Below are 26,753 nucleotides of genomic sequence, written 5' to 3' on the forward strand. Positions count from 1 at the left end.
TTCAAGATAAATTTAGGATAAAAAAAGACCACCCACAAAGTATAAATGAAAGTCAGTGGACAGATTATTCATGTGCACATTCTCTTAATAATGAAAGTTTTTTTTTTATCACTTTTTCATCTTTGCAATATTACAAAATGCAATTCATAATGATATCATCGCTTAGGAAGTGCCATCAACATTTTGGAGGGAAGAAACATGGAAAACAACAGTACCAGTAAGTAGCTGTTACATTTATATTTAGTATATTTTATCTATCCAAATAAGCGACTTACAAATGCATTGGACTTAATACATTCTGTGCTATTTTGTTTTTTTCATACTTAATAATTTATTTAATATTTTTTTTTATTTAATAGATTGTGTGATATTTTTTTCTTTTTGCTGTTTTTTTCCAGCTCATCAAACGTTATCTGTATGCTTTCCTTCTTATATTGCAGTTCAGTTGCAGTGATATTTATTTTTCTACTAAATTGTGCAGCCCTGCACAAAAAAGCCTTTTCCTCTCACTCATGTTGCTCTCATGTTTTTCTTTCTTCCATGAAACACAAAATGAGTAGCCTAATTATATTGCAATTATTTTCTCATAAGTAAATGAGAACTACATGAGAGAAAAAAAGAAATGAGTGGGATAATTATATTTTAACTGTTTTTTTGTTTGTTTTTGAGTATTGAATATTTTGTAACCTGAGAAGTTCTCACTATATTATAGATGTCAGCATCACTGTGTATCACAGATGCGGCAGATTTTAATGTGCAAATCCATTACATGGCTTCAGATGACTTGGAATATATTGCAATGTATGCAGTACTTTATGGCAGGTAAGTGTAACCTTTACTAAAATATGTTTCCAGGGGTTTTAATTAATATTTTATTAGTTTATGTGGGGAAAAAATAGGTCGATCTGTTTTAAATTTTGTATGTCAATTTCTGCTATTTTTAACTATAAAATGAAGCATACAGTTATAATAGAAATAATAAAATTTGAAAAATTACGTAATATGATTTATATAAATTATCAATCATTATATAAATGAAGCAAGAACATCCTAAACTCAAACCTTTTACAAATTTACAGTTTACTACACTTAATGGAAATTTATTTGCTCCTGTTGTAACAGCTGTGGTTTATATGTAAATAAAGTTCTGTCATCTAATTGTCTGAGATGGTTCTCGGTGTCCCACACCCGCTCCCATTCTACAATTGCTCACCATTTGTTTAGGATTTGATCATCCCAAATTATCTTAGAAACAACATAACTGTTGACTTTCTTGATCTCTATAATAATTAAGTAATTTTGGGAAATGAGCATGATCAAACATCTATTGTGGAGTGGAATCTGGGTCGGGGCAGACTATAGTTTCTAACACAGATAAGGCACCAGGACAAGCAGTGTTGGAAGCTAACTTCACTTTGAAAAGGGCAGTTTGTCATGTATCTGAGTGAGCAGGGCAGGTCTGTTCTTAAAGTGACCAGTTCTTCATATATATTTCCCTTCACCCCTGTCTCTTTATGGACAAGTGGTGTGTTCGCCACCATGTTTCTGTTATCACCCTCGTGCCAGTCATCGACGGCGTGAGGTGACGAGCCATCAGTCAGTGCTAATGAAAGGGATTCATTCAGCTCACTTGCTGAGAAAGCGTCTATCTGTCCTCTTCTCTAAAATTAGTCTAATGGAGTCCCCTTGGTCTGGCTTCCTCTGCGGTAATGAATTAAGTGACAGTGAAGAGGCCATAAGTATGTTGGGTCCTACAGGAGCCGCCTGTGAGACAGACGCTCAAGCGGACAAGACGATCCGTCTCTCTATCATCACTCTCTTGTTTATGTGTTTGTATAGATACAAATAAACACAGACAGTCGACAGGTAGACAGCATTATGGAAGCCTGTTTCCGCCACTAAATAAAAAATTTAAAAGGTATCTCACAATTCTGACATTTTTTTCTCGCAGTTGTGAATTTACATTTACATTTCTCAATTTTTTTTCTAAGAATTTGCTTTGTATATAAACTCGCAATTCAGAATTTTTTCTTAGAATTGTGAGATATAAACAGAATTGCGAGATATAAAGTCAGAATTGTGAGATATAAAGCCAGAATTATGAGATATAAAGTCAGAATTGCGGGATATAAACTCACAGTTGCGAGAAATAAAGTCAGAATTGTGAGATATAAGCTTGCAATTGCGAGTTATAAAGTCCAATTCTGAGAAAGACTGATATGTTGTCAGAATTGCGAGTTTATAACTCAAAATTCTGATTTAATAACTTGCAATTGGGAGTTTATATCATGCAGTTCTAAGAAAAAAAAAATCTGAATTGCACCTGTTTAGATCTCACAATTCAGAATTGTGAAATGTAAAGTCGAAATTTCGAGAGATTTTCATTTAAAAAATAATTGTGGGATAAAAAGTCACAATTACCTTTTTTTTTTTTTTTTTTTTTTTTTTTAAGTGGCTTAAATGGATTAGAGTTTAGAAGGAGCTAAGGAAAAGATTATTTTTTTCCTCAAAAAAAAACAATTATGTTTTATTGCATTATTATTTTTATAATTAATATTTCCCATCTTAATGATCCTTCCCGACATGCCCTGTTACACTGCAGGGAAATACACAGGAGAAATCAACTGAATATTTGAATGGAGAGTCATGATTGATGACTGTCCTCTCTTGTAATTTCAGAAATCTGCTGACGGTGTGTCATTTATTGTGATAGCTTTATAAGCAATAATACATGAGCATCTGTGATACAGGCATTCTTGTGTCTAACAGCAGGCTAAAGATGATTTTATTCAGTTTAAACGTCAGTTTTCCCACAGACTCTATCATTACCTGCTAAGTGGGGTGTCACGGCAGGATAGCAGCACATCAGTTATACTTGCTTTATTTATGTGCATGAATATACCTTTTTATCAATCTATAAACTGGGTGAAACATGCATACAAGAGATTTTATTGTTTTATTGTCACATAGAAACTGGTATGAAAGTTGTCAAGTAGGAATAGGCCATATATTATAAAAAAATATAATTTTTTAATCGTTTAAATGTTGGACACCTTGTAATTAAAGAGGTTAAATTTGTTTTTATGAAAGCTAAGATTGCAATAGTATATTTTTTGTACTAGTTACACAGTTGCAAACATTTACGCAAGAGTTGACTATACCTTTAGAATACACTACTGTTCAAAAGTTCTCTTATTCTCATTTGCATTTATTTAATCACAAATACAGTAATAATACAAATATTATTACAGTATAAAATAACCGCTTAAGGCTTTCTATTTTAATATTATAATATATTGTTATCAATGTTAAACATAGTTGTGCTGCTCAAATTTTTTTACAGTATTTAATATTTATAAACAGCATTTATTTAAAATAGAAATCTTTGGTAACATCATAAATGTGTTCACTCACTTTTGATTAATTTATTGCATCTTTCCTGCATAAGAATACATTTTTTTAATACATTTTTTATTTTTTAATATTAAGGCAAGTTGTCATGCATTTCACTTGCTACAATGCTTTAATATATGACACATTGCTGTTTACAATTCCTCTTAATAAGTTTATATTATTTATATTATTATTAAATATTATTATATTGTCACAAAAGGTTTTTCTTTTTTTTTTTTATGGAAATGTTCTATTACTTTTTATGAAGTCAAAACTTAAAGGACCATCCTTGTCCAGAAATTGAATTTCAAAAATAAACCTACCCCGAGAAATATGAATAAAAAGGATAACAACTAGACCCGGAGTACTTCAAAACACTTTTCATTTCCATGTAAGAAAATAAGAACAACACTGAATAATAAGATAATTACTGTTTATCGCATCTAACCTTCATAAGCCTCTTTGCTGGGACATTGTCGTACTTGAAATCGTGCCCTGAAATATCCGCTCAATTTATTCCTTCAGGAGATGAATGCAAATGTTAACATACTCTGATGTGAATTGTAATTTTCTCATTTCTTGTTGTTCCTATTTTACATCATGCAAAAAAATGCACTACTCATTTTTGCCCTGAAACCGTATAAAGGAATAAATGCAAGGTAAATTGGTGTGAAATGTGGTCCTCAAACTTTTGGAAGTTATTATGTTTATGAAAAGCTGCTGTTGTAATTTTAGGATTTTTTTTCTTCTGCAATTCTGATGCATAAATTCAACACATCCTGCTATAGCGTTGTTGATTTTCAGACGTGCGCCACTGTTCCATTGGCTGCTTTGAACTTTCTATGTCTAAATCCTGTCCAAAGGTAGAAGCAAAACCATTGCAAAGACTAGAGACAGCTCAGTGCTTTTGTGCCATCTATCACTTATACAAAGCCAGCCTATTCCATTCTGTTTGGGAAATACAAGATTCACATGTGCTGGAGCTTCATGCACTATAGCAAATCTACAGCAAGAAATCAGGCATGATTTAAAAGTGAAATATAATGGTTCTACTGTTAATTGATTTTCCTACTGATATGTTCCCTTATTATGTTTAATTTAAGCTGGAAAATTTTGTTATACCACAACATTCATTTAAAAGCCAAATTAAACTTTGTGAAATATTTAATTATTTTTGCCACTGTTGACAAAAATGCAAATGAATCCATTAAAGTTTAATAGCCTAAAACTATTGCGAACCTTCTCTGAGAACAGCTGAACATAATTACACTTGTGTTTTATTATTGCATATCTGATGCTTGTCGCAATAATTTCCATAACTCTGGTGGCATGAGATGTTTTTTTCCCCCCACATAAAAAAAGTAAATTCAATAGAGTACAAAATTGATCATACATGTTATAAGGTTTCTAGGCTTTGCATGTTCCACAAAATATATTTGCATTTATTTTAATATGCTCCACATTCAATATTCGGTATCATAATTAAACTAACAAACAAGATGTGCAATCATTTTTAGAATATCAAAGTTTTATGTTTTTTTGGGTGTAATTAAAAAAGCTATTAAGACTCAAACTTGTGTCAGATTTTATTAACAGTGTTAATCCCTTAATATACAGTATGCTATTATGAACTTAATTAAATTTCTGGAGACTGCAGGTTCATCGGAAATAGGTAATACATTTGCAGATAAATTAAGAACACTTTACAAGGTATTCTAACAATCTTAATATATCAAACATGTCTATTGAACCTGCTGTTGGAGCTAACATCAGATGGCAGAGACTAGATGATTTAAATTTATTTAATCAACTTTAAGAAGTACAGTACAACACTTTGAACCTATGACACTACAGCACATCTGACCCTGAATATTAGCAGCAGAATATGATGTCCAGCTTTTGGCTTCTGTTTGTAATTCAGTTAAAAATTTTAAAACAATAGATATGGCTTGACTTAGGTTGTTCGTTCGTTCATCGTTCAGCATTCGCTCTCGCTCTGCATTTGTCCTTGAGATATGATGGTACTTGTTTAAATATTAATTGCTGAAAATAAAGTCTGATTGCATGGGCACTTTAATTGAAGAATCTCTGCTTTTGTAAGATTCTTTAAACTCTGCTGTTCCATATGAACGATATGCTCTGATATTTTTCATATTGTCATTTCTGTAATCTCTCATGGTGTACTTGTATAGCATGGCTGGGTGTGCTGCGTTTAGGAGAGGTTTTTTTTAGGTATTGAGGTATTGTGATGGTGTAGTGGGAATGCAGCAGGATGACGTGGCAGATGGTTTATTAGAACTGATCTCAGCTTGAAGGCCTGAATTACTGAGGGGACAGTGACACTCTCACAGCCTGTTGCAAGACACACATGCACATACACACACATTGTGGACACAATTTGGCCACTCGCTGATCCCATAGAGCGTTTCCAGATCACACAGTGATCTCAATGACCACATATGCTGGACACATATTCATCACGCACTAAACATGATAACCACTGTCCATTCACGAAAACTTATGAAACATTTCTGAGCTTTTCTTGCAAAGGTGTTATATTTTGTTTTTAATTTGGGTCTCCAAATGATTCATTATGATGTTCCATATACACTACCATTCAAAAACAAAGTTTTTTGTTGTTTTTTTTTTTAAAGATTTTTATTTCCCCACAAAGGCTGTATAGAAACCAAAATATTGTTAAATATTACAATTTCAAATAACTGCTGTTATTACATAAATAATATGTAATTTATTCTTGTGATGCAAAGCTGAATTTTAAGTGGCCATTACTCCAGTCTTCAGTGTCACATGATCCTTTAGAAATTGTTTTAATACACTTATTATTGTAATTGTATTAATATCAGGATTCTTTGATGAATAAAAATACAGCATTTATTTGAAATTGAGTTTTTTTTATATTTCTATTTTTAAATTATAAATGGCTTTACTGTCAGTCCTTGTTAAATTTATATACATTTACATCCAATTTACATACATCTTTGTTAAATAATAAAAATCTTTTTTACATTTAGAAATGTCTTTACTTGCTGAATAATAAAAAAAATCTAATTTAAATTTTTACTGCTCCCACATTTTGAATGGTAGTGTAAATATAAGAAAGCCATTTGGAGGTTGATTCCTCTGAAGAGCATAAATATCATCATTCTGTTTGTATGAGAACATTTTCTTAACCAGTAGTGTGACTTTAGGGTGGGACTATCTGTTTTTGCAACCAATGACATAAGTGGATTATTGAGGAAACCTGTCTGAAATCAGTTATTATTTTTCCAGTTTCTTCAGTTATATTATTCGCACAGAAACTAGACACTTCTGCTTTGAGTCTAAAACCATAAGGATTAGTCGCTGATTGCGTTATACACTGGTCTCCAATGCCAACCACTTACAGAGACTGTGATTGGGTGACCTCTGAGAAAAGGACAGATGGTGGTGAGGGAGAGGGGTCTTAGTGATCACACTGTTCACCCAGGATCACAATATCAATGGTGGGCCATAGCCTCTTTCAGGATGATATGCCAGGCGTAGTTTGTCTTTGGGTTGTCTGACGTGTCTTTTGGAGGACACTCACCACAAACACAGCTAATTAGAGGTAATAAAGAATCACACATCAGGGAGAAAAACACACTTGTGAAAATGGCCTCACACTGGGCACAATATTGCAGTGCATGTGAAAAAGCTGTCTCTGTCACACAAGGGCAGGGCACAGAGGTGAAGTGGACAATCTGAGCACAACCGTTCATTTATATATTCTTGCTGTAGCAGTAGTTTAATGCCAGTTGAAATGAGTTATATCCCACTTATAAACTCAAAGCATTTCAGTCAGTCATACATCATTACTGTGCAGTATAAATACTTTAAAGTTTGTTTTTTTAACTGACATAACTGCGTCGTGGGCATGTTATACACAGCCAGGCTGGCAGTCATGTCAAATAATTATTCTCATTGGAGTCAGAGCTGATTGATTAAATTTTCCTCATTGTTAAATAACTCACTAAACTGCAACCTTAATTTTTTTTTCTAATCAAAGTGACAACTTGCAGTAATTAGATTGCTCCACTTTAAATATAATTAATGATGAAGAAAATATAACTAAAACTCTGAAAACTCAAGTTGAAATTATTGTGACAGTACAGTGGCAGGACAAAGTATGTGAACCCTATTTAAATTGGTTGTTTTTGTTGTTGTTGTTTTTTTGCATTAATTGGTCATAAAATAATATCTGATCTTCATCGAAGTCACAAGTACAGCCAAACACAATGTGCAATTTTATTATTTTATTTTCTAGCATATTCTGCATATTTGAACAGTGACAGTATGATTTTTGAGATCATCTTTTCACACTAAGGACAATTAAGAGCCAGGGAGTGTAAACTTTTGAACCTAATGGTGATGATGATGTTAATTATTATATATTTTTTATGTTTTTGTTTAAATGTACACCCTTTTTTCTTTTTTACTGCCCGTCAGAAGCTACAGAAGATACATACATGACAAAAAATAAATACAATTTACCCTGATCACCATTTTAAAGCCATTTACATCCCCGGCTCTTAAAGTAGATATGTTTTATGTTTGTCAAAATTTTAAAGTCATTTTCCACATTCCATACCAGATGGGGGCAGTATGCCTCAATAAAGTGAATTGGTCTACTCTAGAGTAACAAACGAGAAACGGCATAGTCTCTATGCTCCGCCCCTACCTTCACAACAACCCTAGAGCCATAGCCGAAGCCTAAAGGACGTTTTGCCTCCAGAGGAACGTTGGGTGATGTCAAGTGATTTTGAAACATGACATCTTCAAGCTACTCCCCTTCACCTTTACCAGTGAATATGTTCATATTCGTTTTGTTCATATTACATTTTGAGTTGTATATACACATTATTTGAATTAAATTAATTTGACAGACAGCATTCTGTCAACATCATTGGTCAACATCAGACAGCTGATGTTGACCAAGCTAGCGCCAACCAACGTAACCAGAGCTGCCAACTCTCAAGCATTCACCGTGAGACACAATTGACTCTTTTCACACGCTTTCAAAAACTTGACCGCTCTGAATATAGTGAGTGAGTGCGCGCGCGGCCGGGGCGCTCTCTCTCTCTCTCTCTCTCTCCTCTCTCTCTCTCTCTCTCTCTCTCTCTCTCTCTCGGGTTCATTATCATCGAAGACATTTCAAGCTTCTTAGGTAATGTTACATTTTAGCATCAGCTTGGTAGAGACGGGCTTTGGTAGATAACAGGTGAAAACCGGATCGGATCTGTGGGTAAGTTATAGCTAGCTAATTATCAAACGCAGCTACGGTTAGCCATCGCTAACATTAGCACGTTTATCGAACAGCCTTCGATACATTTCTATGTTATAACTTCCCGAAAAAAATACGCAAACATATAAAACAAACTTCTAGCGAAATACTAACAGCATCTTACTTACCAATCCAAAAGAAATGTTGCAAGTTCGGAGTCGAACCTCATTTCTTTCAAGTCCATCAGTTGTCTCCAGCGATGGAAAGCAGTGCCGATGTTTACTCTGTTTCGGCTCCTTTTCTTATCGAATTTGATTTGTGATTCTGAGCGCGGTTGTTTCCCTGTAGCGGGTGGTGGTGGTAGGTGTCTCTTGCCAAGGGCTTCAGCCATCCTTCCGCTCTCTTCCCTGAACTGAAATAAAGTAGTGGGCTGTACCTTCCACACGATTGACATCAGGTTCCAGTACACCCACAAGCCGTGCGAGTTATTCGTGTATTGCAGGTTGGCTGGTGGTTATGTTGCCCGCATACCCCCTCCCATGGCCGAAACTGGTATTACGACACCTGTCGGGCCGTGGCTAGTAATGCTAATGCTAATTAAGGTTGATATCTCTGCAGCACTATAACTTGACATTTTTTTAATGACATCATCGCCCTTATTTCTTCTCATTCTTTTGATGCGTGTAGGTCATTTTTTGGATATTTTTACCTCAATTTTTACACATGGCACCTTTAATGAATGGTTCTTTTGATGCGTGTAGGTCATTTTTTGGATATTTTTATAGTTGTGTGTGAGTCCATTATCTGCCCTTAGTGTGAAAAGAAGAATATTAAAATTCCACAGTAACTGTTGTAAATGTTTCAAATATGCAGAATATGCTGTAAAACCAAATAATGTGCAGGATCTGGAGGACGTTGTGGTTCATCTAGGACAACAAGGTGAAGTTCACTTACTTTTTCCACATCTCTGTGAATGTTTATTGGGATTTGTTCAATAAAAACATGAAAGATTACAATTGTTTGTGTTCTGATCTATAGTTTGTCTGTACCTGTGACTTTAATGACAAATTAATGGAGAAAAACATCTGATTCCAATGCGTTCACATCCTTTTTCTTGCCACAGTAAATGGAAAGAAACATGTTTTTATACCACAATGATGAAACCGTATTTGCGCTGTGATTTTTAGGTTTCTTTCTTGTTAAGATATGCTATTCCATGTACAGATCCAAAAAGGGTACAATATTGATACACTTAAGAAAAAAACTTTAGTGTGAATAGTGAATAGTGTGAACTATTCATGCATTATTCATTGCATGGTTCATCATAAGGGATTGTCAATAGAGGGCTAATCTCTAACTGAGGCTTAGTTCTGGGGAAATGAGGTCCATTTAATGAGATATGTAAAAGATAATTATGATTATGACCCCGAGATGCAGAATTATGAAGATAAAATTGCAAGAGGAGACATTGTAGCCCAGAGGCAAGACAACAAAAGACCAATGAGGAGAAACGCTTATTAGATGGGTGGTTACAGAACCGTGACTCTGCATTTTTCAGGGAATAAACTCCCTAAAGTTCAGTTTTTGTCACACTTAATGCTGTTGAATTATTTATGTACAACAATTATACTCAGTGGGTCATATATGATCTGGACACATTCAAGTTGTGCAGAGTTATGTAGACGAATACAATAAAATGAAAAAGTCCCTGTCTAAAGATTACTTAAATATAAATGACCTTTTAAATATAAAATTTTAATACAATAAAATGGAAAAGTCCCAGTTCAAGTAATTATCTGAAAAAGAAGCTATTGTCGGAATTGTTAACAGAGTCAGATCTTTCAGATGTGTGTTTATGATTTGTCCTTAAACCTCAAGATCCTTTCAGTTCCATGGATTTCTTTAATTAGTTCCCTTTCCTTTAATCAAAGAAATGTTTCCATGTAAGATGAAAGAAAGTTGGGAAGGAGTCTAAGCCCTTTTCCTGTTTCCGCCAGGAAGCTGAGCACTACTGACAGAACTGACAGTCCATGTCTTGACAACAATTACAGCCTGACATGGACCAGCTTCTGGATATAAGGTTCAACCTTTTCTCCTGATGAGTGCCATCTGATGGAATTCAAATGGGAGGATGAGGACAGTGCTTGCAGGCCATTTACGGTCACAGAACTTAAGACTGATGCTCTATGACAGTGCCAATCCTTTTTGTTTCTTATTTGATGGACTGACTGAATAATTTATTTATACAGTATATAGAGGTGTGACTATGTTTCTCTGTTCCAAAAGTTATAGTGTGCTGTCTGTCAAGGAGACATATTAAAGGAATAGCTCAGCCAAAAATGAAAATTTGCAGAACGTTTCTCACCCTCAGGCCATCCAAGATGTAGATGAGTTTGTAGAAGGGTGCCGTCAGAATAAGAGTCCAAACAGCTGATAAAAACATCACAATAATCCACAAGTAGTCAATCAGTTATTTGAAGTGAAAAGCTACACGCTTGCAATAAACAAATCCATCATTTAGGCATTTTAACTTTAAGCCGTAGGTTTTGACCAAAATATTAATCCATAATCAATTCCTCCAGTGAAAAAGTCCATCCCCTGTTGTCTACTTACAATACATTTTCAGGAAATTTCCATTGTGGGGTGAGCAATTCCTTTAATGCTAAGGCTGTTCCAAAATTTAGGCAACTTAAATATGCTATAAAATTTAATAGTATTTAATATATAAAATATTATTGAACATTACAACGCTTCCTTAAATATTGTAAAATAATATTAGATTTTTTATTATATTTTAAAACATATACATAGCTTATTAACACATTACTGTTATAGCTTAGACTTTACTGGAATCAATTGTCAAGTCTTCTGTGCTCTTCACGTGAAGCATGCTTTTTATACACACGGTTGCTACCTGTGTAAAGTTTTGCAAACTGGTCAATTTTTTTCAGACGCTGTCTGAGAAGGCAGCTGCATATTTAAGCAGTTTTGGAACACAGCTTTTTGTGTCAGCCCTAAAACAGGTGGACTCATGAGTGTAAAAATCTCATGATTAAATAATTCAGTACCGACTGCTCAGTATATCCTCACTTGACTGGATGGGATTATAGTCCCAGCCATATCTGCCACTCTACCAAGTGTTCAAGCACCATGACGGCCTCATAAACATGCTCATTAAAACCAGGTCAGAGGCAAATATAGTCATGAAGTTTAACGACTTTCATTTCTTCATTAATGGCGGCACGAGTTTGAAAAGGGGGGCCCTAGAAGCGGAAAAGCAATATTTTGCACTTGTGCATCCATTTCTGCTCTAATTAATTTAGCTTCTTAATTATGCTGGTTTGATTGTAATGTATTCAGTTGATTAATGATGCTAAAGGAAGGTTTCACTCTCATCTGGAGAGCAATTATCAGTGCATCCGAGCTCTAGTGTACCTGTCAAGCTCTAAACTCAACTCTCTTATAGTCATATAGTCTTCTTCTGTCAGATTGCTTTCAGAAAGGGCCTAACGGTTTTGGCTCAAATGCACAAACAGTATTTATAGGACTTACTAATGATGATCTATAATTTTGTGGCAAGATAGAGATGGGGTACAGCTTGACTTTATTTCAGCCAATTTTTATCGATTGAAGGAAACCTAATTAAAGTGGGGTGTAGACTATAAATATGTTTAATTGATAACAATGTGCTTGATCCATTCAGTCACCAGCAGTGGATGTCATCCTCTCTGAGCCTTTATTTGTTTGGTGCTTTGATGGTCAATTTGACACCAAGTAGGAAGTAATCAAACCTGTAAGTAGCATAGTAATTTGTTATTAACAAATATCTCAATCTCTATTTACGGATGGTCATGCGTATGTGCCTATGTGCTGAATTGTGGGTGCTTGTTTGTCTGGGCCGGTTTTCAGAAATAGATGCTAAATGTGGATGGGATGAAAGAGGAAAGAGGATGAAAGAGACTTGTCGCCACTTTCTTTTTGGCTTTTTTCAATATTTTTCTATTGTGTGATGACTCACTTGCTCTTCAAATAGCAAACCTAACACCCTTCAATCCACTGAACTACAACAAGTGACAGGAAGTAAAAGACAGACAAACTCTGTTGGAATATGTTATGTGACAGTATGCTTTGATGTTATTCCAAACCTGTAAAAAACACATCTTTACATTTTTCCCCGTACAACAACAATTCAGAATGTCCTCAAGCGGTCTCCTAAAAGGACAAGCCAAAAAAAAAAATTCAACAATAAAAGTTATTTCAGTAAAGATAAATTAAATTTATCAAAAGTGACAATAAAGAAATTGTAACATTTTACATTATTGGTTTCTTTACTGTATTTTGTTTAATTAAATACAGCCTTAGTAAGCATAAGATACTTATTTCAAAAACATTAAAAATCCTAATGACCCCAAACTTCTGAGCAGTAGCTCAAATGAATTAATTCGTATTTACTGTATATATATATATATATATATATATATATATATATATATATATATATATATATATATATATATATATATATAAATGTAATGTTGTATTCAAAGTTGTATGTGTGCTAATGTTTCTATTGCAGTGACTTTTAAATCAAATATGGCACCTTTGTCTTTGACACGATGATGTTTGGTTATGACTATGAGACACTTGATGTTATTGCTGTCTAACCTGAACCATAGCTGCTATAATTAATTTAAAAGCCAAACTAGAGATTCATATTTTTAGTGAGCAACAACATAAACTTCAGTTTGTTCAGTATGAAAACAATGATTTTTGTTTGTGTTTAGAGCTAAAGAAAACAGATCTGGAATGACATGAGGATGAATAATGTAATGACAGAATTTTTAGTTTTGGTTTTTAATGTCATTGCACGACTCTTGCTCTAAAAATGACATTATATCAGTGTCTCAACAGTGTAGTTTAAGAAATTGTGTTACGTGCATCATGTGCATGTATGCATGATGGGCAGTGTATAACTCTGCAGGCTCTCTCCTTCCATGTGGCGTTCAGATGTAATCAGGGCGTCTCTCCGCAGGGGCGTGATGAGCTCATTAAGATGGATCAATCTGAGGAAGCAGTGCCTGCTGAACTGATAACGCCACATCCATGTCTGATACCTGTTCCTGCCATCCTGGCTCCCCATCGACCTGACATCAGGGCACACTGACATCCAGAGCTTTTCAGCATTACTGCTCCCCTGGAGGGATCATAGGAGTCTTTCATCTGAGCACTGACGACGGTGGAGCAGCTCTTTGATCAGTGTTATTATTTAGACGATTCGTCATTTTGATGTGTGGTTTAGTATGTGCCTCTCACACAAGTTGGCAGGTTTCACTGTGAGTTTCCTCGGGGTAAATAGTCCGTTGGAGAAAGTCCGATCAGAATATCCAAGATCAATGGTAACAGTTCGATCCATATTTTTAAGTGTCAACTTCATGGTTTGGTTTTAAATTGTAAGTGACACAAACAATAGCATATGTCAGACGCATGCAGAGACGCTACTAGCAAAGTGAAAATATGGAGTCTGTTTCAAAAGGAGGGAAAAAAAAGAAATAACATGTTAGCAGATGTATTAATTCCTCCATAGCTGCGGCTATTTTTAGGCCACGGTTAAACGTTTCATCCTACATATTGTGACAGATCGATGGGAAAATAAATAAATAAATAAATGGGATAGACATAGCCAACGAAACCTATCTGTGGGTATTGGTGTCTGTTGTGAGTTAATAGGATGTCAGTGAAGATTGATGGCCGTGCCGTAGGGGGAAAAGAGGATTGGAGCTGTGTGCATTTATGAAAATGGGCCGAAAGGAGAGAGGTGTGCATTATTCTCAAACGTCAGAGTGCTGGAATTCCGATATGTTTAGACATTATCTGTTCTGGTAGAACTGAAGCTTCATTTATTCATGCCAACTAAAGTCTGTTTGTATTTGTGCTTTTTTTTATGGAGAATGCTGGAGTTAAGGGTGTAGATACAGTACATTTTCAGTGTGTGTGTGGGTATAGCCCAAAATGCATACTAGGTCAAAGGTCGACATCCAATGAACAGTCAATAACCACCAGGAAACAAATTCAAATCGATTAGCAAAAGGGCACAAACAGGAAAGAAATCAGTAATATAAGAGCCAAAACTAGAGCAAGGCACAAATGAAATGCTCTAATGTCCTTTAAACCTGTATGCTGTTATTATATATCTATCTATATATATATATATATATATATATATATATATATTTATATCTTTTCTGTGACACAATATAAGATTTTTTTTTTTTAGGAATTTTATTCAGATTTGTACCATAAAACAACAGCTTACAGTGACCACATTTGTCTGGCTCCAAAAAGTACCAAGTATATATACTCTAAGACAAAAATATTTATACCACCAGCTCTCAAATCAGTTAAAATATAGAAAGTTGTCACAACCCTGGTTTCCTCAACAAAAACCAAGTAGGGTTTTTTCATTGGCTTTCCACTGGTTTATTACAGAAAATAAGCTATGTAACCAACAAAAGTTTTTTTCATCACAATAATCATTACAAATGAAAATTAAATACAATCACTGGAAGTAAAAATCTAAACAAAGGTTATAAATGACCTTTAAGCTTCCAACAACTCTTTCAGGCTTTGTTTAAAATACATTCGGTGCAACATCTCTGCAAAATGATATTATGTTGCTTCTGTTTTACAGAAAGAAGCACATTTTTCCAATGAGCCAATGTTGCAACATTAATTTCTCCTCACACAAAGCTATCATATGGCTTCAGAATACTTGAAATATAGCACAAGAGTCTACTTTTATGGTGTTTTATGGTGTGTTTTTGTCCTTTTAGGATGTTGACGGATCACTGTGAACTGTCACTGCACACAGAAAAATTCTTCAGCCAGTGAAAATATAACAGTATAGGGGTTTGGAAAGGTATGTGGGTGAGTAAGTAATGACAGAATATTTATTTTTGGATGAATTATTTCTTTAAGAAGTGAGTTAACGGTTCCACGTCGCATCTGAATGAAGTTTAAGATCATAACAGACCACGCGTGATTCATAGCGCAGACTCAAATTTAGTGGCATAAGATAAATTTAGCATTGACTTTGTGTCAGAAACAGGGGTGTTTGATTACTTGTAGTGATTCGAACAATCTCTATAGTGCTCTAAAGCAGTATTTACCTGAGACTGACTGGGCCGTAGAGTGTTGAATGTGACCCTTAGGTGAGGTGTAGCAGGAGTTTTTCTGCGTAAACCTGACATGTTATCTCCAGGGCTTCCACACCGTCTCAGTTTTCTTAGATTAGTTTCTCTCCCAGGATCTGTCAACTATTGAGACTGGACCTAATTCTGCTCACACTGGGAGTGCAGTCTCTATTGCTCTTTTTCTATGTATTTTTCTTTCTCCTTGTCCTCTACTGCTTTTGCTTAAGAAAAACCCATGGAGACTCTCTGTCGTTCTGAATCTCGCATCCATCAGTCAGCCACTCGAGCGGAGTGTTGGATGAGATGAGTACTGTGTGTGTGTGTGTGTGTGTGTGTGTTGTTGATACCTCAGACTGTGGTCCCTGGGCAGTCTCTCACACACATCAGAAAAGGAGCCATCTGCTCTCTTCTGAGGATTTGCTTCAGGTCAAGCTCAAACCGAATGTAGGAGATGCTTCTGGAAAGCACAATGAACCTGGTTTCATTTTACAATAAAACAAACAGCATTTGTCGGCGGGTGTGTGTTTCGATAGTTGTCTGCTATATCAAAGCTATAGAGAGGAGCGTTTTTACAGATGGGAGGTTGTTAGGCACCTCTCAAGACACAGGCGCTTGTGTTTCATATATCTAAACTGGCTTTCACTCATTTAGTCAGTCGGTCCATCAGTCACATGTCTGACGTGAACTCCCATCCCAATCTCCCTTCATCCTTCAGCCTGACAGCCATGACAGCCAATCCCATTCTTGATTGGGCTGACACTCAAAGGGAAACAGACGAATGGAGACCATCACCTTTTCTGGTGCTGAGACACGCTATCTGTAAATCACGATACCCATTCCACATTCAAAACCTGCTGGACAGACAGAAAGACACACACCCGCAACAAAAAGTCAAAGCAACATCAAACAAAAGGTTTACGGTCTTGCACAACTGCTTTCCCCGTCCCAGTGAAGACTATGTGCACTTAAACCTTCAAGTGTGTGGTGATTTATTCAGGATGTTCACAAGAAAAATCCATAGAAGTATGTGAGAAGAAACATAGTTACTTATGAGAACTTGTTACACTTTGAAACTAAAAACTATACTAAAAAAAAGTTATATTTAGTCTGTCATCAATAAATTAATAAACAAATCTTTGTTTTGTATATATTTTAATATTTAGTTAAATGTGTAATTATATATATATATATATATATATATATATATATATATATATATAACTTGTGTACTAAATAAATTCAATGCACACAGACTGAAGTAGTTTAAATCTCTGGTTCTTTTAATTGTGATGATTTTGGCTCACATTTAACAAAAACCCACCAACATCTCAACAAATAAGAATACTTCATAAGACCAATAAAAAAACATTTTTAGTGAATTGTTGGCCTTCTGGAAAGTATGTTCATTTACTGTACATGTACTCAATACTTGGTAGGGGCTTCTTTTGCTTTAATTACTGCCTCAATTCGGCGTGGCATGGAGGTGATCAGTTTATGGCACTGCTGAGGTGGTATGGAAGCCCAGGTTTATTTGACAGTGTCCTTCAGCTCATTTGCATTTTTTGGTCTCTTGTTTCTCATTTTCCTCTTGACAATACCTCATAGATTCTCTCTGGGGTTCAGGTCTGTTGAGTTTGCTGGCCAGTCAAGCACACCAACACCATGGTCATTTAACCAACTTTTGGTGCTTTTGCCAGTATGGGCAGGTGCCAAATCCTGCTGGAAAATGAAATCAGCATCCCAAATCATCACAGACTGTGGAAACTTAACACTGGACTTCAAGCAACTTGGGCTATGAGCTTCTCCACCCTTCCTCCAGACTCTAGGACCTTGGTTTCCAAATGAAATAAAAAACTTGCTCTCATCTGAAAAGAGGACTTTGGACCCCTGGGCAACAGTCCAGTTCTTCTTCTCCTTAGCCCAGGTAAGACACCTCAGGAGTGGCTTAACAAGAGGAATACGGCAACTGTAGCCAAATTCCTTGACACGTCTGTGTGTGGTGGCTTTTGATGCCTTGACCCCAGCCTCAGGTCCATTCCTTGTGAAGTTCACTCAAATTCTTGAATCGATTTTGCTTGACAATCCTCATAAGGCTGCGGTTCTCTCGGTTGGTTGTGCATCTTTTTCTTCCACACTTTTTCCTTCCATTCAACTTTCTGTTAACATGCTTGGATACAGCACTCTGTGAAAAGCCAGCTTCTTTGGCAATGAATGTTTGTGGCTTATCCTCCTTGTGAAGGGTGTCAATGATTGTCTTCTGGACAACTGTTAGCTCAGCAGTCTTCCCCATGATTGTGTAGCCTAGTGAACCAAACTCAGAGATCATTTTGAAGGCTCAGGAAACCTTTGCAGGTGTTTTGAGTTGATTAGCAGATTGGCATGTCACCATATTCTAATTTGTTGAGATAAATGTGAGCCAAAGTCATCACAATTAAAAGAACCAAAGACTTCAGTCTGTGTGCACTGAATTTATTTAATACATGAGTTTCACAATTTGAGTTGAATTACTGAAATAAATTAACTTTTCCACGACATACTAATTTATTGAGATGCACCTGTATATATAAATAAACTATAGACGTGTGTGAGTTTGTGTGTCTCTGTGTATATGTGTTTAAACAAAAAGTACTTCAAATGACAAAAACACAAATATTTGCTAAAATTAAAAAAAAAATGTAAATGAAAACAGAAAATATAAAAATGAAACCTGATTCAGAATACATAATAACTTGTAGTTTCTCAATGATACAAAATAACACTAATATAACTAATTAACTAATTGTATTGAATTGAGTTAATAGAATTTAAGTTTATTTGAATTTATTCAGTTAATTCAATTTAATAATTGATTCAGTTTATATATTGGTAACGTTTGTGTTTGTTTATAATTAAATGAATGTAAACATTTATTAATCGATGTATATATTTGAACTATAATCTAATATTTATTATTATAATTGTATAATGTTTAATTATAAATATGTACATAATTCATATATATAAAACATTAATACATACATAAATACATAAATTATTTACATAAATTGTATATATTTAATTGAATTAGAATATAATTGAACTAAAAAATGAAATTTGTAAATGTATATTTGTTTATATAACATATAATAAAATGTTTATATAACATGTCAGATGCCATGATAAGGACCACAAAATGAAGAAATTACAATATATTTAAAAAATGTTTTATAACTCCAATACTGACCTGGAAATCAGACCCTTGTAGCTTGGATATCAAAAGCTTGGAAACTCTCAGATGTTCTGCTTTTGGGATTTTGATGAATGTGATTTTGGGCTGAAAATAGAAAATTGTTCAGTGTTGTGCCCAGAAGCCCCCCAAACTGGTCAGCATCCAGCGCGGTCAACATGGCTGCGTGCAAAGATACCAGATGTCACCTTGCTGCCTCTGCTGTTAGCTGGAGAGTCTGCAGATAGCGCAACGCAAAGTCAACTCTTTGTGTGTATTTGTCTGATGGCGTGACAATGGTTTTGGCTGCTCAAATCAGAAGGTAAAATAAAAACATGAAGGTTAAACGATCTGTGTTAAAACAAAGAGACCTTTGATCTGGATTATGCCACTAGCTTCTGTCTCTCAGCCTGTTATGCATCTCTGTTGCATTTTACATTTTTAAATTGCATTTACTTTTAATCATTTATACTTCTTTTGATATTAATGAACAACAGGCAATTTTAGCCAGTGATTCGAAATTGATCACAAGAGTAAAGTGCAAATCAATTATCAAATCAGCCTCAGAATCAGGCCAGAGTGGTGTCATAACACAGACTGTTAATGATGCACATCATCTGGGGCCCAGTAGTGAGTCAATAGCCGTAATTATGATCCCACTGTGCTGTTGATTATGAAAAGTGTTGAGATTTACTGTGATATTCCCTAGATGATGAGAAAAACTCTAATTAAACACAGCAACTGAGGGGATTAAAGGACCTCGACTGGTTTACTACCTGTGGCACAGTGACTGAATATCAACAGAACTAACGACAAGCTCAGCGTGAACACTGTGTTGGCTTTAGTAATTCATTCATGACCTGTACAAAGGAGAGTTTGCCCCACATCAGTTATATAAAAGATGACGTCATCCCTATAAAAAAAAAAAGGAACAAAGTGTGACTGATGGCATATTCATATGTAAGCGTGATAATTGCATTTCAGTCTGAATCTAGCCAGTGTTTGGGTCTTTCGAGAAATCAGTTAAAAAGCAGCATGTGACCTTTAACCTCACATGTGTGAGCATCGCAGACCTGGTAGAAATGTAAAGATAGATTATCTCTGGATTAATCCCTGATTAAATCATCAGGTCCAGCTGATACCTGTCGCTAGCCAGGTCAGTGGATTTCTAGGATGGGCTGGGACGATATTTCTCTATGGCAACACTGCTGCAGGTTTCACCCTGCAGAACAGATTTTTAGAGGACATTACTCATATTTAAACTCCAGATTTAGCTGTAGGCTACATACACAATGTGCTCTAAATCTCTGAGAATACAAGTAAAAAAATAGGTCTATTATGTACTTTGAACATATGTCATTGCAAATTAAGGATAAACACTAAAGGCAAAGCCATTGCTTTTTTTCTTCATGCACTGGTCAATTTTGAAATTGTGGGTTATTTTGCCCTCATAACATGTCTTCTTTCAGACTAGTGGAAAGACCACATCCAAAATACACATCTACTTTATAACAGTTTATATATTTTATGTTAATATTTTATATAATAATTTCCCCAAAATTAATATTTTTTTCTTCAGAAATCACCACTTCAAAAGCACCTAACCTCTAAAAAGGTTTTTTTTAGAGGGGTTTATATCATTTGCCTGAACATTTTATTCCTAAAAATACAGTGCAGTTTTTTTTTTTCTTGAACACTGACGTATTTTTTGATTTATGGAGAAATAACAAAACAATATCCAAAATCCCCTCTGTAAAAAGTTCCTAAGTGACGTGACATACAGCTAAGTATGGTGACCCATACTCAGAATTTGTGCTCTGCATTTTAACCCATCCAAAGTGCACACACACAGCAGTGAACAAACACACACCGTGAACACACACCCGCAGCAGTGGGCAGCCATTTATGCTGTGGCGGGGGGTTGATTACTGACCTAATAAATTGAGAAAAAGAAAAAAAAAAGTCAGTGTCTTATATATTTGGACCCCTTTGTGTATACAGAAGTACAATAAATGAATAGTTTTAGTTTTGGTTCTGAACATCCAACATGACATCTATATATAACATCTGCTTTGATTGAAATAATGAGCCAGTTTTGTCAAAGCACAGAATTTGCATTGTGTAACTGTTATATTTGTTAGTTCACTTTGTCCATGTGTGACACAGTGAGAGTTGCAGTGATGAGAGGTGATGGGTACCTGAGTGCGGGCCTGTCATCCTGAGCTATGTGTGATTCAAGCAAAAGTATATCCTTAGTGTCTCCTAATCATCCGGGACAAAAGGAAACTCCTTTTGACAAATATGCCCTGTCACATCTTTCCCCCAACAGAAGTGCAGCCTCTATTCAGGAGTTTGACGTAGAGGCTGGTAATACTGCCGAGTGCCCTCTGGATAAAAACATATTAGTGATGCTTGCAAGGTACTTCACTTACAATGCTTTAGGGATATTTTTCTGATGTATGTCCATGAACTCATTTAAAAAGGAATTTGTGAATTCATTTAAAATGATAATAAGGCTCATTTAGAAACCTGTGAATTCACAGCTCCTAAAGGAAGCCTGTAGGAAGATTTCAATAAAATACAATGCCCTGGAGGCTGCAATGACATGTTGAGAAATGACAAGAGGCGTACGGCAAAATTTCAGGGATCCCTGTGAACCCTAAGGTTGGGCTCCACCCACAAATGGTGATGTTAAGCATTTGAATCAGGTGTTTGTAATTCAGCCCTCTCTTGAATACTTTAACTTATCTATCTATCTATCTATCTATCTATCTATCTATTTGAGTTCGTTTTTTCTTATGTGAAACTAGTCAAGATTTGTTTATATCTATCTTTTTATATATTTATCTATTTGAGTTCGTTTTTTCTTATGTGAAACTAGTCTTTATTGTTTCTCTGGAATGGAGCTCCATTTGAATGTGGCTTTGTGCAGAATAGAATCGCTCTAGACATGCAAATTTAATCATAATATAATGTAACATGGCTCATGACACTGTAAGGAGGCCCCTGCATGGTGTCGGGGGTTGCGGGGGTGTCTCATATGCCAGCGGTAACGACCTGTGTTAACCAAACTCACTTTCAACAAGATCATCACCCATATATGAACAACTGAAACCTCCATATGAACCTGTAATACTAACGTGTGTAAGAATCCATGAGCATTTAGTGCCATTTGTCTTCATATCATGCAGTCTGAAAGGATCATACGAGCGATCATGAGGCCGTGGAGGGGCGAGGTGATGCCTTGCTTATAGGAGCGGATGAGCGATGTGTGAAATGGATTTTTGTGCTCTGCTGTGCTCCTTTCACACTCTAGGCTATCATAAGCTCTGCTAATTCAGCTGCATTGCCTCAACCCACGTTAATTATAGACTCATTGACAACAGCTCTTACTTCGGTGCAATCTACCCACCGCGCCGGCTTATTGAGGGTCGACTGAAATGAGATGAAGTTTTATGAAAGCCCCCAGAAACTGCAGCAATGGCCTAAAGCAATGCTGATGATAATTAGATCCTGTGGCAGAGCTGGAAAATGAAGTTAACGCTTTACTTGAACCCTGTAGTCATGAGACATGCCAAGGAATGTCGACTTTCTCTTGTCACAACATCATAATATAAATGTCTGCTACATGACAGAGCAGCTTGAGTCACCATGTGGAATATTATGACAAGTGACAGGCCTTATAAATTCTGTTTTACGTCACGAGTGGCATGAACATTTAAACAAAGGGGAACTAAGGAGTCTTACTTATGGTAGAAAGGAAAACATTATTTCTGGCATCCATTTTCACAGTTTTTAAAGTTAATATAAGAATTTTTCTTGACAGGTGTGTTTTATACAAACAACATCGAAAATATGACATGATGGATTGAACTTACTTTAGTTACTTTAAAGTTAAGCTCTCTCATTTTTGTCCTCCATTAAACGTTTAAAAAATAAAGAAATAAATTGTACTCTTGAAAAGTATTAGAATCATGTACACTCCCATGAAATCACATAACCTGCTAAGTATTGTTCATTTTGTTTCTGTAGGGCCACTGTTATTAGATACTTTCGCTTGTGGATGAAAAAAATTAATAATGGCTGACTGTGAAAAATAACTTTAATAACTGTATATATATATATATATATATATATATATATATATATATATATATATATATATATATATACAGCTATATATATAGTATATACTGTTCAAAAGTTTGGCATTGATAAGATTCTTTAATGTTTTTGATAAAGTCTCTTATGCTCATCGAGGCTGCATTCATTTGATCAAACATACAATAAAAACAGTAATCTTGTGAAATATTATTATAATGTAAAACAACTGTTCTTTATTTTAATAATTTTTTTAATGTTTTTTTTTTTCACCAGCCATTACTCCAGTGTTCAGTTTCACACAAAAAGCAGCAAAAGAAACATTTATTATTTTTAGCTGAAAACATTTTGTTGCTTTAAAAGTGATATTCTTCATATCCTTTAATGAAGTTCAAAAGAACAGCATTTATTTGAAATATAATTTTTCTTTACTGTCAGTTTTGATCAACTTAATGCATCCTTGCTGAATAAAATTAATTTCTTTAAAAAAAAAAAAATCTTACTGACCACAAACTTTTGAACCATATAGTTTTTAAACAAAACACTTTATGTAGAGTTGCAAGACATAAATGAGCATTTTGAGATATAAACTCAAACTGTAAGATATGAAATCACACTTATCAGTGTGGCAGTTATGAGATACAAGGTTACATTCTGGTGTATAAAATGAGCAAATATGAGGAATTAAGTGGAAATAAGTTAAAAATGGTTAGAAATAGTGATAGAAGTTGCAATTATGAGTTATACTGTGTAGTCACAAAGACATTTTTTAAAATCTGAGGAAGAAATGGGCTTCCATTCTTAACTCCATTCTTAACTTTTTGAAAATAAACTCATGTATATGCTTTGGTGTAGTAGAGAAGTAAGCAAGCCATTTCACTCAGTCACAACAGTCTATCAGAAAGCTAAACGTAAGCTGCAAGCTGTGAGAATCACATCAAAACTGCGAGAGTGTGAGTGAAATCTATAGCACTCTGATGCAGTATAAAGTATGAATCATTTAATGTCGGCCTTTGGGATCAAAGTAAAGGTGTCCAATATTTGAGAGGCAATGTATTACACTTATCTTTTGGCATATTGATTCTTAGCTGGAAAGCCAAACTCATGTTTCCTGAGGTGTGCTTTGCTTCAGTCACATTTGTCTTCATTCATGTCAAGGGCTGACCAAATGAGAACACAGCAAGCAAACATATCTGCCAGATTTCTTTTCTTGCTGAAGGAATTTGCCTTAGTTTTCAAGTCTTGGGACTCTGGGGATGTTTTTAAAGATCAAAACTGGACTCAAAGGAATAAACAGAATTACAGACACATTATGGAGCCGTTAAGGCCTCAAAATCACTTGGGCATGTTAACAGGAGATGAAGTATTGTTGTTTATTAAGTTCCTTAATCTTGCTTTGGTGGGCAATAGTGAATGTCCACACAGAAGCTCCAGTCTGCTGTTTTAGAGTCTTTTCTACCAAGGGTGAGTTGATCCAACAGCTCTGTTATTAAAGTCCTTGGTGTGTCCGTCATGGTTGATGAGCAGCCCCTGGCTTATGAAGGACCATCCAGTGAGGTCTCTCTTTAATTAACTCAATGACCAAGACCAGAGGAGCAGAAATCCTCATCAGAATCCTCAATAAAATAACAGAGGAGTGACAAAACAGCTGCATAGATAATTATGTTTTGACAATCAGCCCACATAGGGGTTATAGGCACTGAAGGGTCCTTCTGTAGTAAAGATATTTGGTCATACTTTAAAGATGTTCTGTCTTTCCTTCCAAAATGGGAAAACAGCAGTTAAGTGTCCCTTTGTGATTGCTCTCTCTCTCTCTATCTCTCTTTTTTTTTTTTTGTTGCTAATAGCTTGATGCCTAAGGATGCTTCACTTTCTTCCTGGATTTAAGGTTGAGCTTGTCTAACCCTAGTGACGTGCTTTGTCTAGTGGTAAACTTTGAAGATTTATAACTTTAAAACAGAGCTTTTGTCTTTTTCTCAGCTCGAAACATATCATGCGTCCGCATTATTCTGTAACATACTACTATACATCAACACCACCATATTAGAATCAACATAAAATCAAAAGTAGCATTATTGTGAATATTTAGCATTATTCCAAAGAAAAAATCTTCGTAATCTTTCATTTCTGCCTCTGAAATTAGTTTTTTTTTTTTTTTTGGCTGACATCAAGTCCTCTTCTCCAACCACCTGTTATATAAAGCATAACTGTCAATCGGTAGCACAATTGCAAGTATGACATTGCTTTTAATACATGAGTTCAGTAAACAACAACTATTGAGAAACTTACATGTATAATATGGCAAGTTACTTGTCTTATTTTGGTCTACCAATGAAAATTATTATTCCCAACGAATTCAGTCAGCTGTCTTCAGTTCAAGCAACACCTAGTAATGTTTCTGAATGAATGAGCATCTTTTAACAGATCAGTTGAGTGAATGATTCAATGACTCATAAGAGAGTAACTTGTTATGTTACTGAATGAATCAGTGGATTTGAATGATTCAGTCATAAAGCTAGTCACTTGTCGCCACTTACTGGTGAAACTGTGCAACCTGCAGTAAGAGGTACTGACAAATTATCACAAAAACATGGGAATGACCATTTTTATGGTCTTAATGAAAAGTATGTAATATAGTTTGGTTAAAATTTCTCAATGGTAGTATAAAAAACACCTTTTTTACTCTCTCAAAAGACACATTCTTGTCTTCATCTGCTCCAGTATCGAAACAATGGCGGACTGATGACAACTCACTCAGGGCGGGTCTAAGGTAAGACGCCTATCCAGTCTGTGCTGAAAAGCCACTGTCAATCAAACTATCATGGGAGGGGCCTGTCTGTGTCATGTCACAAAGACAGGCATCTGAGATCGGCTTGATTTGAGAAAGGGTTAAACATTAAAAAAAAAAAAAAAACACTGGGTGGATTTTTATCATAATAGGATGGTTGTGTGCACACACTGCCAACAAACATTTCAGTTCAAACAACTAAGTGCATGTAGCATCCGATGACCCCTTTAAATTACTAAAAACTGAAATTACATTTAACCTAATAGAACTATTTAAAATTATAAAAATAACAAAAGCACGTAACAAATGACTAAAACTTAAATTAATTCAGCTAATTCAGAATATTAATAAATACTATAATACTGTAGTTCACAAAAAATACTAAAACCCTATGTGGGACCACATACAGAATTTGAGCTAGAAGACAGACTCTGCCTTTTTCAAATCTTGGAGTCTTATGATTATCAGCATAAAATGCACTCCATTGTCAGCCGGTGGTTTAGGTCTGCTGTCGTGATATTGAATCTGCACAATGTGACTTTGATGTGACGCTTAAACTTTTATCTCCTTGGCTTTTTTTGGATGAGCTTTTCTATAAGCCTCAATCTCACCTATGTGTGAGAGCAGGGGATGAGACAGAGAGAAAGGAGTAGTCTGTGCTTTATCCCTCTCTCATCACTGAGTATCTTTTCTTCAGTGCAGTACTTCACTTTTGTGGTGTTAAAACTGGCTTCTTGGTCTAATCCATTCTAGACATGCACACTCTGTCTGTCTGACTGTTTCTTATACCAGACACAATATGTTTTGGCTGTCTGG

General features: G+C 35.3%; 1 long non-coding RNA gene across 1 annotated transcript; it reads left to right on the forward strand.

Moving 5' to 3' along the window:
• The first annotated feature begins 16 nt into the window (after positions 1-16).
• On the forward strand, positions 17-14,346 carry LOC122139243. The gene is made up of 2 exons (XR_006156130.1): positions 17-217; positions 13,686-14,346. It is a non-coding gene; the product is annotated as an uncharacterized LOC122139243 (long non-coding RNA).
• Positions 14,347-26,753: the final 12,407 nt, after the last annotated feature.

Source organism: Cyprinus carpio, chromosome B12 (assembly GCF_018340385.1).
Source record: "Cyprinus carpio isolate SPL01 chromosome B12, ASM1834038v1, whole genome shotgun sequence".
Taxonomy (NCBI): domain Eukaryota; kingdom Metazoa; phylum Chordata; class Actinopteri; order Cypriniformes; family Cyprinidae; genus Cyprinus; species Cyprinus carpio.